This window comes from Myodes glareolus, chromosome 22 (genome assembly GCF_982192425.1).
Source record: "Myodes glareolus chromosome 22, mMyoGla1.1, whole genome shotgun sequence".
NCBI classification, from domain to species: domain Eukaryota; kingdom Metazoa; phylum Chordata; class Mammalia; order Rodentia; family Cricetidae; genus Myodes; species Myodes glareolus.
In genome coordinates this window covers 59,912,339-59,930,065 of record NC_142047.1, presented here as the reverse complement: position 1 = coordinate 59,930,065, position 17,727 = coordinate 59,912,339, and the positions used below count along the sequence as shown (strand labels likewise).

General features: G+C 42.3%; 1 long non-coding RNA gene across 1 annotated transcript; it reads right to left on the bottom strand.

Moving 5' to 3' along the window:
- Window positions 1-5,022: 5,022 nt before the first annotated feature.
- On the bottom strand, window positions 5,023-16,313 carry LOC148118623 (uncharacterized). Its single transcript, XR_015736006.1, has 3 exons — window positions 16,078-16,313; window positions 13,447-13,519; window positions 5,023-5,223 (listed from the first exon to the last, which is right to left on the bottom strand). It is a non-coding gene; the product is annotated as an uncharacterized LOC148118623 (long non-coding RNA).
- Window positions 16,314-17,727: the final 1,414 nt, after the last annotated feature.

Sequence of the window (17,727 nt, the reverse complement as noted above, 5' to 3'; positions counted from 1 at the left end):
AGGATATTTGTATTTATCATATATAATTGTGTAGGTTTGTACTTACTGTACATAATTTTGTAGTAGGCTTAGAACTCTCTTACTTAAACAAAAGGGGGAGGTGCTGTGGGAGTACCTTTTGCTGCTTCAGCCAATAGCCGCTGAAATACCAGCTCACTGGGGCATGGTATATTTCTCTTTAAAAGAAGAGCGGCAAGCTCGGCTTGGCCTCTTGGTTCTGGCACTTGGTTCCGGCTCCTGCTCCCGGCTCCTGCTCCAGCGACTAGGCTCCCTTCCTGACAGTTTATGGTATATGTAAGTTTTACCCCCCAAAATAAATACCCCTTTAAAACATAACTGGTGTGGAATTGATTCGCCATTACTGGGACTATACCTGATTTACAGTTTGTCAGTGAACTCAGTGCTTACACGAGTCCCTCTTCATTTGCAAGTTCACAATAAAATACAGATTAGTTGGAGGACAATCATCTATTTTCCTTCTCACTGACCACTGAAGGCCTATCCTTAAAGCAGTTGAAGGACTTTCTTTCCAGCACTGAGCAACAGAAGCAGGATTAGGTGTTCAAAACAATTCCAGAATACATAGTGTGAGAAAGGTAGGGCTCTATAAATTCAAGGTCAGACTGCTCCTCAACAATAGTTGCAGCACAGTCAAAGATACACAAAAAACTCTGTCTTGAACAACAAAAATGTACTAATTTAGTTGTCTGTGATGTGCCTAACTATAATCCAGGTACATTGGAGATAAGGTGGCTAAATCTCTCTGATTATCTACAAGATCCTAGTCTATACACTGAGTTCCAAGACAGCCAGAGATTCATAACCAGGCTATTATTTAAGATAAAAAAATAGAAAAGAAAAAAGAACAAATTATTAATAGAAGTAATAAACATGATATTTTTTGGTGTGACTAATTTGGAAAAGTAATGAAGATATAAGGTGATTAATTTATCCTTGGGGTCCTAACAGGTTTAGATAGATGGCAAGGGATATATACAACTAAGTTAATATAACTAAGTCATAAAATGAAAGCATTCCCATCTCTAAAACCCTCCCCAAACTTCAGCTCCTATCTGTCCTGTAAGGTGGTCAGATAAGGAGTAAATATTTCTTCAGTAGACACAGTCTCAACTGTAGGAGTCAGTCTTTTTCCCCAGTAAAATTCCCAGGGAAACTAGAATTTCATAGTGTGTATTATTTCACTAGTTGTTAGCCAAAGGCAGAAATTTAAATGTATCTTAGAATTCCTGCCAGGTAGACAAGTATTGGGGATTGATGGGGTGGAGACTAAAGACCTTTATGTTCCCATGGAGACTGCAAAATGGGGGCTGTAGGATACTATCACTGACAGTTACACGAGTTGCCAAAAAAGTAAATAGTGGAAGACCTGAAGGAGGCTGAACAACCAAAGTAGAGTGCATACAAAGTACAGATGGTGCCAACTTACTTAAGTGTATGCTATGCACTTCTCTTTGGCATTTGATTCATGGGCTTTTGCAAAGCTTCCTCCCTAACAATTCTTTCAACCACAGCTCCATGTAAGTATCTTAATAACTTAGCCTTACAGTGACTTCAGTTCAAGTCACAGGATCTCCCCACAACCTGGATATCATCTGGTCACCACCATTCAAAACTCCTAACTAGAGATTTTGTAGGCATCAGGGAAGCACAATATGGTTCCATTTAGATAAGTCAGACTTTATGCCTGCAAGTTCCTTTTCTCTTCTTCACAGGAGGTAAAAACCTGGGGTCCATCTGACATGTGAGCTTATGGGTTCCAATAGATGCCTATTTACTACATTGGAGACAAACTCATTATTTTGGCTTTGGTTAAATGGTCAACTATTTTCTATAGATTTTTATTGTCAGTTTCCCTCCTGATCATTTTTGTACTTGACCCTCATTTTATGGAGTTATGGGCTCAGAAAATTCTTCAAGCACCAAGTCTAAGTTTCTGATTCAATCAATCTTTTATTTTATTTCTTCTGGATCATCAGCCACTTTCTTCAAAGATTTCATCTTAGATCAGCCACTCACATCTTACTGCTACTAATGAGTAGAAGGCTCAGCACTCAGAACAATGGCTGTTCATTACCAGGACCTGACTTTGATTCCAAGTACCTACAAGATAGCTCATAACTATCTGTACCACCAGTTTCAGGGGATCAGACATCATCTTTTGGTTACCGCTGGTACCTGGCATGCACTTGGTATGCTCAATGGCAAAACTTACATACCTATATTAAATTTAATTCTTTTTTAAGATGCATGAAGAACACCTTTTTACAATATGGAATCACATACATACCTTTATTTTCACCATTTGCATATTTGGTGCCCTAAGAGACCAGAAGAATGCACCAGATCTCTAGGACCTGGAAATACAAGAAGTTCTGACCAATCTGAGATGGTGCTAGGAATCAAACTTGGGTACCCAAGAGAAGCAGTAATATGGAGTCAATAATCCAGGTCCCAAATATGTCATTATAATACTGAAGACGAAGAAGTTGCAGTGTTCCTTCTGTTTCCTATCACTTGAAGGTGAAGAAAGTTCCTCTAGATGGTTGTCAAAGGATTCAATGGATTTCTATACCTTTGTGAATGGACTCTCTTTATTACTCCTTATTTTCATTGTTAACACGGTTATGTTAATGTGAGTAAAAATAACAAAAGCTTTTGTTGGAATCTGTCAGAGTCCATTCACATTATATTAAGAAAATTTCCATAATGAGATATGATTTTTTTCTTTTTGGAATTCGTTTGAGACAGGATGTATCCACGTGGCCATGGCTTCCCTGGAATTTACTATAGGAACCAATCTAGCCTCAAACACACAGAGATTTGCCCAACACAGGCTCCCACATGCTGGGATTACAGCTATGAGCCTCTAATTCCAGCTGAGGTATGTGTTTTTAAATGACCTGTCATCAAATCACAGAATGAAGGGATACACCAATAACCAGTTGCCATGCCACATTCATGGTAATCCCATATCTCTCTGAAACCAGGGGTCATATTAAAATTTATAAATTGACTTAGACATTATATTACAACAACAGAAAAGGAACTAATTCAATAAAGTTTTATGCTTGAATCAGTGTTTTATTTAACTGAGGAGAAAGAAAATCTAAGAAGGCTACATTATCATTTAAATTCATAGTGCAAGTGTTACAGATCTGGAGAGAAAGTTATTCTGACTGTTGAAAGTAAGACTACACTTACAACTAAGAAAGGAAGGTAACATGGATATCTACAGCTGTATGGAATAAGATATCCTGATTATCAGAAGTCTGTCTATGCTTACAGCTGTGAAGGGCAGGTATTCTGTGATGTGTGGTTCCCCCCTGTATGCTGTGAAATAGTTTTATTACTATTGGTTAATAAAGAAATTCTTTCAGCCTACAGCAGGACAAAATATAGTCAGGCTGAAGGAGATATATAGAGTAGGTGGAGTCAAAGAGATGCCATGTAGCTGCTGAAGTAGAAAGACACCAGAACACAACTTTAACAGGTTAGCCACAACCTTGTAGCAATATGCAGGTTAATAGAAATGGGTTCACTTAAGATGGAGGAGTTAGTTAATAAGAATCCTGAGCTAATAGGACAAACAGTGTTGTAATTAATATTCTTTCTGTGTGATTAGTTGGGTCTAGGCAGCCAGGAACAAACAAGCAGTCTCTGACTGCAATCTTGAATATCTACAGCTGATAGGAAAGCTATGCTGACTGTTGTTAAGTTGGGCTATACCTAAAGCTGTGGAGGAAAGGTATCCTGCATACCTACAGCTCTGAATAGAAAGGTATCCTGACTGTCATGTCAGGACATACCTACAGCTGTGAAAGGAAAGTATACTGGATACTGTATACTATATACAGCTATAAGGAGAAAGGAATCCTGACTGTTGAGAAGTCTGGCTATAGCTAAAGCTGTGGAGGAAAAGTATCCTGATACTTAGGGCTATGAAGAAAGTGCTATCCTGACTATAAGTAAGGCCATACATATAGTTGTGAAGGGAAAGTGTACTGGACACTTAAAGCTATGAGGAAAATGGTATCATTGTGAAAGCCCAAAAATGTGAGTCTGTTTTCACCTTGTGAAGGTCAGAGAGTTAGACACACCATGACCCAAGGAGTTTTCCACTCTTTATATTTTAAGAAAGCAAGAACATCCAAAGTCCATTTTTTTGGGAATTTGGGCATAGTTTTCCAGGCTACTTCTGGCTGGTTGGGGGCACTAATAATCTTATGGGGATGCAAAAAAATTAAAATTATAAAAAAGTCCTGACTGAAGTATCCTGTGAGTCTTGACTCAGGCAGCAGTCTTGAATCTGTTCTGGATGAAGAACTCAGACATCCAGGCCTTCTGGATGTTCCTACTGGAGATTTCTCAGGTGGTCTTCCTTGATGAAAACTGATTTTTCTTAACTCAGAATGAATCCACAGCCTCACATTTTCTAACCTTAATCACTAACCCTAACTCTAACCACTTAACCCTAATGCTAATAACCCTAACCATAATCCCTAAACCCTAACTCTAATAACCCTAACCCTAAACCCTAACTCTAAAAACCCTAACCCCCAACCCCTAAGCCCCTATCACCTAAACACGTAAACCCTAACCCTAACCCTAAACCCTATACCCTAACCCTAACCCTTCCTATTGTAGTAGCTTGTTGCTTCTAGAAGCTGACGTGTCTTATTGTCATGAAAAGCCATAAGTTATTAAAACATTTAAAATGTTTTGTTCTGTAGTCATTGAAAGATATGAAGAATGTCTATTTAACTGAAATATAACTCTATATATCTAGAAAATGTAACTAACATAACTACAAGCTTGACTATTATTGCTGATTATCCATTAACAATCTATATTTCCTAATTATACATTACATTTTAATACCTTAATCAATATTAGAAATACATATACATATAATAAAATTGACCTTAAAATCCATACCAGCGCAAATTATTAATATCTATATCATATTCCCTTTTTAATGTAAAAGAACATTTATAAGCAATATCTGGGAATATGGACATATTTATTTCTCTCCAAACTTCTTCCTGCTCTATGGGGCGCTGTTATTCAGGTCTTTCATGGTGTATCCTGTACATTTCAGTCAGCAGCAAAGTAAGTTTTTGAGGGTGTTCATTGCAACTTTTTCAGGAGGGCTTGGTCTATCATACCATATTGGGATAGAAGCAATCCACAGGGTCTCATCCTCTGTGAAAACAAAAGAAGAACCTCTTTTCCATAGCATCATATCTTTAGATCCAAATTCTGAAGTCAAGATAGCTTTATAATACACATTTTGAATTAGCTTAGCAGATCACATAATGAAATGTCTCTCTGTATTTAGCTCATTCACAGTCAAAAAATTGAAAGAAAATACAATAATATACAGATTCCAAACTCTGTGAATTTTTCATTTTTACATGACTTTTTTCTTCTTTTAATCTATAACTATTTGTACTGTCTTTTTAAATACTTTACCCTTTTTTAAAGCATTAACTTTATTCTCACTATTCTTTTTCTTCTCTCTCCCAAGTCGACGTATGTCTATCTAACACTATAACCCATTTCAAGGTCTTTTATGTCTGAATCTGTCCTATTGCATTGTCTGACTCTTTGCTGTCGAGGAACATTTTTGCTTTGTGCTTTTAAATCACTAAGTGCTTAAGAATCTAAGCTGTGACATTCCTAGGTCAAAAACAGGTACTGCGGGCTTGCTCCATCCAGTCCAACATGGCATAGCCACTTAGACCTTTGAGTCTTGCACATTGCACCACTAGTATGGCGGAGCTGCTTGTGCCTCTGAGCTGAAGCATGCAATGTCCCCCTTTTAGGCACATAGTGAGTCTAGTTGCCATCAAACAAATCATAGCACTTTACTCCAAAACCCCATTCAAATGCTCTGTCTCCCGCATGAGCCAGACAGAGATAATGATGGCAGCACAGCCCAGAAACTGATATTTCAAAACCACCACTTTCTATTTGACCTGATCCCAATGCCTACCCAGGCAGGAAGAGCTGAGCCATGGGCATGGTCTCAGCTACGTTATTCCCGACCCCAAGTGGGCCCACCAATGCTCTATAGCCGTGAGTTTGCACCAGCAGCAGGGCCCAGGAAGCTTCACTTTAAAATGAAATGGCTTATTGTTTATAAGACTGCTGAGACAGGAAATTCTCTCTGCAGCAAGCAACCCACAAACAGCAAAAAGTTTAAACTCTATATTTGTGTCTAGAATTCCTTTTTAAGACCTCTTAGGTTTTATGTGGAGTTAGTTACCACATTGGAGGGCCAATGTATAGAAAAAGGAGTGGTGGGCCGGTGCCCGCCACCTGGCTGCCAGCCACCTGACTAGCATATACCCCAAAATAATTACAAGGAAACTGTGTTCATTTAAACACTGCTTGGCCCATTAGTTCTAGCCTCTTACTGGATAACTCTCACATCTTGATTCAACCCATTTCTAATAATCTATATGTCACAACAAGCTTGTTCCTTATCATGAAAGGTTTAACATGTCTGACCTGGCAGTTTCATGGCAGGAAGGTTTCTCTCCTTCCTTCCTTCCTCCCAGAATTCAGTTTAGTCTACCCGACCTACTTATGTTCTGACCTATCAGGCCAAGCAGTTGTTTTTTAATTAACCAATCAAAGCAACACAGAGATAGAGGAACCTCCTATACCAAAGTGTCTGCAGGAAGCAGTGTGCTCCTGGGATGCTCTGGAAGGAGCACAGCAGTGGTATAGCCTTGTGGGTGGTTGGCTGATTTTTTCTCCACACTTTGTGGAAACTCACTAACAGTTTTTGCCTGGTGACTGTATGCCTCTGGGTTTGTACACTGGTCATTATGGGCAGTAAAAGTACTTCTTTGGTCTCTCTCTCTCTCTTGTTCTAAGACAATCCCACTCTGAGGTGGTGTGTCCGTGAAATTCTGTTAGAGAGTTTCAGAAGGAGGCTTCCTCTCTGATTGGATTGGTAGGGCCTGTGAAGGCTCATGGTCAGCATTAGATGAAAATATCCTTGGAGTTCTCTCAATATCCTTACAGGAAGGAGAGGAGACAAGGAAGACTTCCTAGTAATGGAGAAGAATACTCAATTACCACCTCCCTCAAATATGCCTGGCATGGTTTTCTGAGGAACGTGATTACCTCAACAGCTCCCAGACAGAGAGGTCGTTGAGGGCGGCGAGTCACACAGTGCAATGGGCAAGGACTCAACTTTTTTCATCTTAAAGAGATTTTTATTTATGGGCTTGAGCATCTTGAGGCGTTCGCCCCACCTGTGCTTCACCTGAAACTGTACAATATGTTCCTCCAGGGCCTGGTGAGTGCTGGATCAAGAAAGGCAAGCTTCTGTGATGAGCTGATGGAGTTTTGTGATCTCTTAGAGGATGCTAAATCTTTAGTTTCCACTTGGATGGCAGACATGGAAAGACCATCGCTTATAACAGTCCAGGATCATCGCACACTCAGAGAGATCAGATGTCAATTGATTTGCTCTGACTTTGAGCCCACATGAGCTTTCAGGGTGCCTCCTAGATTTTTGTTTTTGTGTTTTGTGGAGTCAGTTCTGGAGCCTCTCTTCAAGCTCACACTGAATTACTTTCTGACTCCAAAAGATTTGTCCCTTGTAACTTTACTGGAGATTTTTTCCAAGTACCTGTTTGAATCTTTGGAGATCTTTCCTAGAATAGGTCCCAAATTCTTTACATGGAATAAGTTTTCTGTTCTCTCGATTATGCTTTCCTACTAGTAAAAACTAGAGAGGAATTTTCTAGTTGACTACAGATACATCTCCTAACAGTGCCTAGAACAGCAGAGATGGCAACTTGAAACCATTGGCACTATTGCTCCATGCTGGGAGAAATGTACTAGATTCAAAGTTGTGTTCAGGGGCAAGAGGCTGGGATGATGAGGGGTCTGTGCTTCCTTATTAAATTGTACATTTTTCTGAGATTGTTGGTCTTGGATGTACCTCTCCTTTGTAGAAAACCTTTGCAGTAGAAATTGGGTGGGTGGCTGCGTGCTACACTTTTCTCTGAGTAAAAGACTGGCCTATGACAATAGGAAGACTGAAGGGTAGGGGGTAGAGGAGATCCCTGTGCTGTTTGAGTTTAGAAGCACAGAATTTACATTGCTGCATCATGTTCTTTTCTCACAGCTGTTCAACGGCTGTCATAAATTCCAGGGCTTCAGCAACGTTGCTGTCCATAGGAGGTTTCATTTTCACTGGCTTTCATTGACTCTGGGCAATAGCTGTTGTCGGCTTACTTATCTTAAGAGGAGATTCCTATCCTTTGATTGCTTGTGTAGGGTGAATCCATTGAAGAAAGCAGCTAACAGGTTGTTGGAAGGAGCTTTCTGGAGGAAGCTGTGTGGCTTTTGTAAGGGTGTGGTAGTGTTTTCTTCTAAATTTGTATTCTTCTTGAGACTGTTGTGCATGGACCCTTTTTCATGCTTTTCTTTACTCTTTCTCTTAGTTTCCTCACCTTGGTAAGTAGGTGCCTGTAGAAGGCCGCAACCACACTCTCCACCTTAGATGGTGCTGCACCGCCAGGTGAGCTAGAAAGCTCACACGTGTTGGTATTTTTCCACTACTGTCCCCGCCTACTCCCGAGGCATTCACCTGGGATTATGGACAATTGACCAATCCAAGAGTGACACGTCCAAAGCAGGGTCTGTTTCCTATATAAGGGATGAGTTCCATCTTATCTGGGTCTCCGCCATGTGGCTTATGCTCTAGCTCCCAAGAGACATAAAGCTTTTCTGCAGAAGGATCCTGTGTCCCGCGTGGTTCTTGCAGGCGAGAGGAAGCGCGGGACATCTGGTGCCATACCCGGGAAGAAAAAGAAGAACTTTGCACCACCGGAGACCCCTTGGACACAAGGAGGATTCAGAACTGCAGGCATGCGTGCTTAGAGAGGTACGCTCTAAAGTCCAGAGAGCATATCAGAAACTGAGCAGCAGTGGGAGGTTGTGCGCGCGCACTCAGATAAGTTAAAAAGGACCCCCCAGTGATTTTAAAAAAGTAAAAATGGGGGAGAAGGCTGATTTACAAGGTCAAAAGCTTTATGTTATGTTATATGTGTTGTCTGTTGTGTACTGGATAGGAGAAAGATATTTAAACTTAGAAACTGCTAAGGATATGATGTTTTGGGAAAGAGGTTCTGTTTTCGTCTCCACAGAAAAGGAGAGCCTAAGGGTGTACTTGGGATTTATGTGGTTTGAATCACCGAGACCTCCTGAAATGTTGTAGTGTATACCCCTAAAATGCAGCGGCCCAATAACAGCAGGAAGCATCCAAAGAGACTAAACGACGCCCAAATTCCCTAAAAGATTAAATGAGGTCCCTTCAAGCCTGCTTCTCTGAGTTCAGCTTTGCTCCATGCACCGGTTTGGGCGCGGAGTGGGTGCAGCTGGGGCTGGAGGGCGGCTGGAACGGAGCTTTGCTCTGTGGCTATGGTGGGGAGCACATTGCACCGGCTCAATTGGTGCGGTTCAGTTGGTACCTGGCCTGGAGGGGTGTCACGTACCGAGAATGAGAGCGGTGCCACAAGCTGCCAGGCCAGAATTGTACCTAATTGTACCTTGCAATGTACCTAAAACTGTGAGGGTCTCTGAGGCTAAAATGGCTTGGTTCCATTTGGCTACGCTAAACTATGCTGACTTCAGACAGGGCTGGTCGTATTTATCATAATAAAAGCGCAATTAAGGTTTAGACGCAGTAAACAGGCAGTACCGTATTACATCTACATAGTGCGACTTAAGTTTTTAAGAACAGCTTAACATTTTAAGAACTCAAGTCCTCCTGAAAGATTGCTGTGTATACGCTTGGCTTGTCTGGTGTTTCAGGTTCCGCAGGGAGATGGATGCGAAGGGCCCTTGAATTTTGGGGTGATTGGGTAGTTGGCTGGATCTGTGAGAGTTTACAGCCGCTTTTGCTGTGGCACAGGTGTTGAGAGTTGGCTAGTAGGAAAGCGGCCCTGTTCGCCGCCTCTTCCATCGGCCCCTTGAGCCGCAGGCTCTGGCGCGGACCTTGAGATGTTGCTGCCTGTGCCGCCTCAGTCTGGGTGTCGGCTCCCGCCACACTCCGCCACCAACACAGCCTCAGAGAACTAGGCTAGCCCCGCGGGAAAGGCAGGGGCGCCTGGGGGTGGAGCCACCACTTCCTGGCCCGGGACAGGCGGAGCCTCACAGCAAACAGGCCCAGGGCCGCGCACAGCCCTTGGATGGCGGGCGGGCTCTGGAGCCCGAGGCCACTGTACCAGCAAGAAATACGGGAGCCAATAAATCTTAAATCTAATATCAACAAACAGGGCCTGGGTTTTTCTTAGGCGCCACTGGGACAGCACGGCCTATACCATGAAAAACAGAGACCCTCAATCAGTTATCTACCACAGTGGCTACAGCCCTGGATCAACAGGCTACCATAGATACATCTATTAGAGATAGAATAAAGAACAGGTGGATAGCTTATGGCAGCTTGCCCAATTGGGCTGTGAATGGAAAACTCCAGCCTTATGTGTGACCAGTGTACCATATGAGAACTTTATAAAAGTGGCTAACTTGTTCCGAGAATTGTCTTTGTATCTTGCAGGAGAATTTTGATGATTTGCTGTCCTCCTTGAGATGGTCCATCGTGACAATCAACTCCATGCGAGTGGACATAAGCCTGGCCAAAGGATTCCAGTCCTGGATTGTGTCCTTCATCCCCTACTTCAAAGAATGGGTGGGGTTGGAATGTTTTGGAACGGTCCTACGCTATGGAATAGTGTTTCTCCTCTGGATGGTCTGCTGACTCAAATCCCAAAGCCATAGGGACAAAGTGGTTTTTGCACAGCGCTGGCTGCCCTGGAACAGGGAGCCTCTTCTGATATGTGGTTATCTATGTTAAAGCAGTAAGGTTTAAGCCAACCAGCTCCTGCACCCCTAGGACTGTGGTCCATTGCACAGGGTGGAGTGCTTGGCTTAGCTAGCCCTGAAGGTTGTGGAGCTGAAAAGCATCGCACAGAGAATGGCCCTCTCTGAGAGATAAGTCGCTCTGCATAAGGGTTTCCTGCCGTATGTTCCCTTTCCCAGAAAATTGGCAGAGGGCAGGCCGGATAGGTTCCAGGTGTCATGAGCCTAGGGACAGATTCCGTGTAAGCCCATTTTAATGTTTTCATTTTGGGAAGTGCGACCTCTATCTTTACCTTCCTAGGGAGTTGCCTTTCTGCAAAGAAGTAAAATTAGGGGGAGATGTAGAAGGCCGCAACCACACTCTCCACCTTAGATGGTGCTGCACCGCCAGGTGAGCTAGAAAGCTCACACATGTTGGTATTTTTCCACTACTGTCCCCGCCTACTCCCGAGGCATTCACCTGGGATTATGGACAATTGACCAATCCAAGAGTGACACGTCCAAAGCAGGGTCTGTTTCCTATATAAGGGATGGGTTCCATCTTATCTGGGTCTCCGCCATGTGGCTTATGCTCTAGCTCCCAAGAGACATAAAGCTTTTCTGCAGAAGGATCCTGTGTCCCGCGTGGTTCTTGCAGGCGAGAGGAAGCGCGGGACAGGTGCCAACACTTGGATTTGGCTCTTTGGTGAGACTTGATGCTTTGGAGTACTGGGCTTCTGCTGCACTGAACCAGGCTCTTGTCCCCTCCTGCCATCACAATGTCTCTTAACTCCTGGGAAGTCAAGTGTCTGCAGGAAGCAGTGTGCTCCTGGGATGCTCTGGAAGGAGCACAGCAGTGGTATAGCCTTGTGGCTGGCTGGCTGATTCTTTCTCCACACTTTGTGGAAACTCACTAACAGTTTTTGCCTGGTGACTGTGTGCCCCTGGGTTTTGGACACTGGTCCTCCTGGTCAGTAAAAGGACTTCTTGGGTCTCTCTCTCTTGCTCTAAGACAGTCCCACTCAGAGATGGTGTGTTTGTGAATTTCCATTGGAGAGTTTCAGAAGAAGGCTTCATCTCTGATTGGGTTGGCAGGGTTTGTGAAGGCTCATGGTCAGCACCAGATGGCAATGTTCTCAGGGCTCTCTCGATATCCTTACAGAAAGAGAAGACACAAGGAGAAGACTCCCTAGTGATGGAGAAGAATCCTAAATTACCACCTCTCTCAAACATGTCTGGCATGGTTTTCTTAGTAACCTGACTCCCTCAATGGCTGAACTGCTCCCAGATACAGAGGTGGTTGAGGGCAGCAAGTCACAGAGTCAATGGGCAAGGACTCACCTTTTTTCATCTTAAGGAGATTGTTTTGGGGGCTTGAGCATCTTGAGGGGTTCACCCCACCTGTGCTTCACCTGAAACTATACAATGCATTCCTCCAGGGCCTGGTGAGTGCTGGATCAAGAAAGGCAAGCTTCTGTGAAGAGCTGATAGAGTTGTCTGATCTCATAGAGGATGCTGAATCTTTAGTTTCCATTTGAATGCCAGACATGAAAAATCCACCATTCATATAAAAGCAGGATTGATGCACACTCAGAGGGATCAGACATTTTTTGATTTGCTCTGACTTTGAGCCCACATGAGCTTTCAGGGTGCCTTCTAGCTTATTGTTTATGTGTTTTGTGGAGTCAATTCTGGGGCCTTTCTTCAAGCTCTTCACTGGATTCCTTTCTGACTTCAAAAGATTTGCCCCTTGTAACTTTATCTGAGCTTTTTCCAGGGAACTGTTTTGATCTTTGGAGATCTTTCCAAGAATAGGTCCCTAATTCTTTACATGGAATAAGTTTTCTTTGTTCTCTCAATTATGCTTTCCTACTAGTAAAAACTAGACAGAAATTTTCTAGTTGGCTACAGATACTTCTCTGAACACCACAGTGCCTAGGACAGCAGAGAAGGCAACTTGAAACTGTTGGCACTATTTTTTCATCCTGGGAAGAACACACTAGTTTCAAAGTTTCCTTTCAGCTTTTTAAGGCTTTCTCTCTAAGCAGGAAATTAGGAGACTGGGTTATGGTGGTGTAAGGTAAGGCATGAGGTTTTTATTGTAAGCTAAATTTGTGTGTGTCATATTAGAAAAGATTTTGAGATTAGACTCTAGAGCCTGCTCATTAACATCCAAGGTCATGTAATCCATGATCAATATCATTCTCAAGGTAGATGGATGGACAACACTTAATCATTCATAAGCAGGTCCCATAGTTGTCACCCTCCCCGTGATCCTCTGACTGACCTCTGGGAGAAAGGATGGGGTCACCTCAGAAAATAATCAGTTTTACTCAAGGTCCTGTCTCCAAATCCTGGTAATGTTGCTCTTAATAGTCCAGTGACCTCCCTGTTAGGAACACCTGTTAGCTGGCTCATCACAGCTTTCTTCTAACACAAGAGCCTGAGTAGCGTATTCTTATTTCCTTCCCAGGAACCTCCCTCTTAGGCCTCTGCAACTCACCTTAGAAACATAGTACTAGCTTCTCACAGGCAAGTTAATGGCAGAAACTGACTTACCTTTGGGATCTTTCCTAGAATGAGTCCCAAACTTTTTCCTGTACTGACTCTGCCAGGTCATCTGCATTTGAGGCTGAGAGAGAAAGAGATGATAGATAGATAGATAGATAGATAGATAGATAGATAGATAGATAGATAGATAGACAGACAGACAGACAGACAGACAGATAGATAGATAGATAGATAGAATAGATAGATAGATAGATAGATAGATGTTCTCATTATCCTCTAGAGAAGCTGCAGATATTCAAGAATTTTTAAATTTGATACAGGATTAATGTTATTTTCTATATGTGTGTGTGCGGTTGTGTTGTGATGTGTGTGTGTGTGTGTGGTTGTTGGTGTGGTGTGTGTGGTTGTGTTGTATTGTGTGTGTGGTTGTTTGGTGTTGTGTGTGTGGTTGTGTTGTATTGTGTGTGTGGTTGTTTGGTGTTGTGTGTGTGGTTGTTTGGTGTTGTGTGTGTGGTTGTCTTGTGGTATATGTGTGTTTGGTTGTGTGGAATGTGTGGGGTGTGTGTTTGTGTTGTGTGTCTAGCCACTAGCATAGACCAGAATAGTGTTTTAGTGTATTGGATCTTCTGGGACTAGAGTATAGGTGGTTGTGAGCTATGCATTCTGGGAAGCGAACTTGTTTCCTCTGGAAGAACAGCAAGTGTTCTTAAATGCTAAGATATCTTTCCAGGCCAAAGACACAGCTTACACCATTATTAAGGAAGAGGGCATCTCAGGCTTCTTCCTCCTGAAGATCTCTCCTGAAGATCTCCCCATGTTTCTTCTCCAAACATCTTTTATACCAATACATAAACTAGGTGGGAAAATACATCAGCATTCTGTCTCCTAAGTAACCAGGCGATTGGCCTTTTGTCAAGTCTACAACTACCTGTCTGCTGAGTGTGCTAGCTGTCATGTAGGCTTGAATTAGTATCTCTATAAGGTATCCTCCAAATTACAAAGAAAGGAGCAACAAACTTCTTGACTTTTGTTAGGCAGAGACAACTTGTCTGCCAAGCTACTTGACCTCGGGTGGGCCTCTATGGCTTCAGTGCCTGGCAGCCATCATATAGAAATATGGGCTCACAGCCACCAAACTTGGTTGGTGGTTCTGTTCTGTTTTTGTTGATTTAACTTCACATTTTTAAAGTGAGTGAAAAAGTGCAAACATTTGTTCTCTCTCTATCTATCTATCTCTATCTCTCTCCTCTCTCTCATATGTATTCAAGTGTGTGTGAATATGGGAGACCAGAGATATGTGTCAGTATTCTTCCTGTCACTTTAATTTTTAATGACAGAATCTCTTACTAAACCTGGAACTTACTGATGCAATTAGACTGGTTGTCCAGGAAACTTCATGGATTCTTCTGTCTTTGTTTCCTTAGCACTAAGACTATAGGCACACGTCACTATGCCCAACTTTCTTCTAATTGAGTGCCGAGTATATAAACCCAGGTCTTCATGCTTGCAAAACAAGCACTTACCTACTGAGCACTTTTGTCAACCAGTTTTCTTTAAGAAATATAATAAGGGAGATGTGGAGATGGCCTAGTGGGTAAGAACATTGCTGTGTGAGAACCTAGGTTCATGTCCCCATCACTCATGTAAAAAGCCACATAGTTGCACATGTGCTTGTAACCCTAGTGTTATGGGAGGCAGACATAGTTGAGGAGCTGAACTTGGAGCTTGGCTAGAAGACACCAAATTCCAGGCACCCTTTCCTGTCACTGCCTTCCATAGAAATGGCTTTCAAGCTCTCTGTGTAACAAAACTAAGGAGAGGGTTATAGAGGAGAACATCTTACATTCTTCCCTGGTCTCCTGATAGATGCACAGGCCTATGCACTGTGAGACCAACCTTAGATTTCTACAGTAACTGTTCTTCTGCTCAAGAGTCAAATCTCTGTAGCTGCTTCATAGTTGACAGGTTGAATTCCACTGTTTGAAGCCAAAAGTCACTCAGGCCTCTGGTCTAATACCTTTTGAGACTCAGCACAGCACACCATCACAGAGGAAAGGATTGTACAGGAGAAGAGAACATATGAACCAGTACTTAAAGCTTGTATTATCCTTGATATAAAAGCCCTCGATTTATATGAAGAATGCAGATCATATCTGTGAAACCATGGCATTCAAGTTCACCCTGGCACACCAGCATACCTCACAGACATACTATACTGTAAGCTCCAGATAGATGCCCTGGTGACTACTCTCAACTCTGCTTCACCAGTTCCCAGGATGATAGATTTCTGTTCCTTTCCCAGCCATTTCTCTACTTGATTTGGAAAAGTGGAAATTTGTAGTAAAATGTGGGGTTGAGGCAGGAGAGACTGGCAAAAGGACCCATGTCACATGAAAGCCAAAAAGTGGCTTGTGGGTAGTAAAGAAACACAAGGTCGGGAGGGAGATGAGGGCGGAGAGGGGAATGGAAGACAGCAATCAACAAAAATGTTTGAAGAGCCCATCATTAAACCCAATAATTTGTATGCTAATTTAAAAATCAAGAAAGACACAGAGAAGGGAAGGATGGAGTGGGGGAAGGAAGAGAAAGAGGGAGAGAGAGGGAGACACGAAGGGAGGGAGGGAGGGAGGGAGAGAGAGAGAGAGAGAGAGAGTACTTGTTAGATTGAGAGTTTCTTACCTTCCTGGTGAACTTTATATTGGGTAGTGATAAAGAGAGATGACTATCAATGAAGGGGAGTAACAGAAGGTAGAGCCCCAGTCCACATACAATGGCAAATATTATGCCCATTGTGTCCATTGTGGAGCTGAGGCTCAGCCATGCAGCGTATATGCTTTCCAGAAGAGAGGGAAGATTCTCCATCCGAACTGATTGGGCTCTCTCTGAGGAGTGAAGGATAACCCATGCCCACTTCCTCACAGAACTTGGGACTCCACATCACAAAGCTAGGTCTCCACATCACAAAGGGCTTTTGAGACTGGGGGAGGGGCAATGTAGACAGATGAATTCTCCCTCATTCTTTTGGGTACTTCCTTTCAATTCCACCTACTCTATTTCTTTAATGTACTATCAACAGCTCCCTCATCCAAGGAATTCATATATTACCTAGTTCCTTTTCTCATTTGCAGATCTTAATTTGAGGTTTTTTAAAGTCAAGGTTTTTGTTTGTATTTTATTTTACTTTTTTATTTTACTTTTTTCTTTTTCAAGACAGGATTATACAATATAACTTCCTTGGCTGTCCTTAAATTAACTATGTAGAACAGGATAGCCTTGAACGCACAAGAATTGGCCTGCCTCAGCCTCCCTAGTGCTGAAATTAAAGGCATGCACCACCACTACCACACTTAATATCAGTATTGTCATCCTTAAAGTATCTTAGATTGGGGAGGATGGAGAGATAGCTCAAGGCTAAGAGCGCTTGTTCAATCATGAAGATTTGAGTTCAGGTACTAGTAGCTACATAACAAGCTAGGCCTCTCTGTTACTTCTTATAATCCCAGCTCAAAGGGGAGTAGACAGAGAAGAGCACTTGTTGGAGTGTAAAATAATGATTATTAGAGGCTGAGAAAGAATTGAGCAGAGTGGTGAAAAGGAGGCTGCTTTTGATTGTGTCTGCTACAAGTGTGTATTGAAATATAACACTGAGTTAAATTAATATGTATAACTAACACATGTTAATAAAATCTTTTATTTTTGTAGCACCCTTATTTGGGTTTCTTATCAGGATAATGATAATCTCCATTAGAGAAGTTTGAAAGTGTTCTTTTGTCTTCAAATTTTAGAAACATTTGTTCAAAATTACAAAAGGAAGTCTGTTCCTAGAAAGAAGCTCACAAAAATTACCCTCTAGTGAACATTAATAAGAGAGAGGAGGGGAGTAGGGAGAGAATCTCACAAGATGTGAAACTGTGATGGGGCTTTGAAGTTGGAAACCATTAGGAAGGATAGCTATCATGTATTGCTTGACCCTAAGGAAAAAAGACAGATAGTTTATTGCTGTACTATCAGGATATACAAGGCATCATGGCCATGTACAGCCATTTTTCAGCCTTACGGGGAGAAAGAAACTTCCTTTCAAATCTGAAGAACAGGGAAGTCTTTGATTACTATAGATTTTCAAGGAGGTAGGCAAATTTATACTATATGACCTACCAGTACCTGCCCAGTCTGTGTGCCAGGAATCCTAAGAAATCAGGAAAGCAGAAAAAAAACCCACAAAGTTGTAATTCAGAATCATCCTTGGTCTAGGATTATCAGGAGGCAGGACTTGCTCACAGTTGCAAGTGGGAGGGAGATAGCTGAATTCTTTAAAATCTGTGAAGTTGC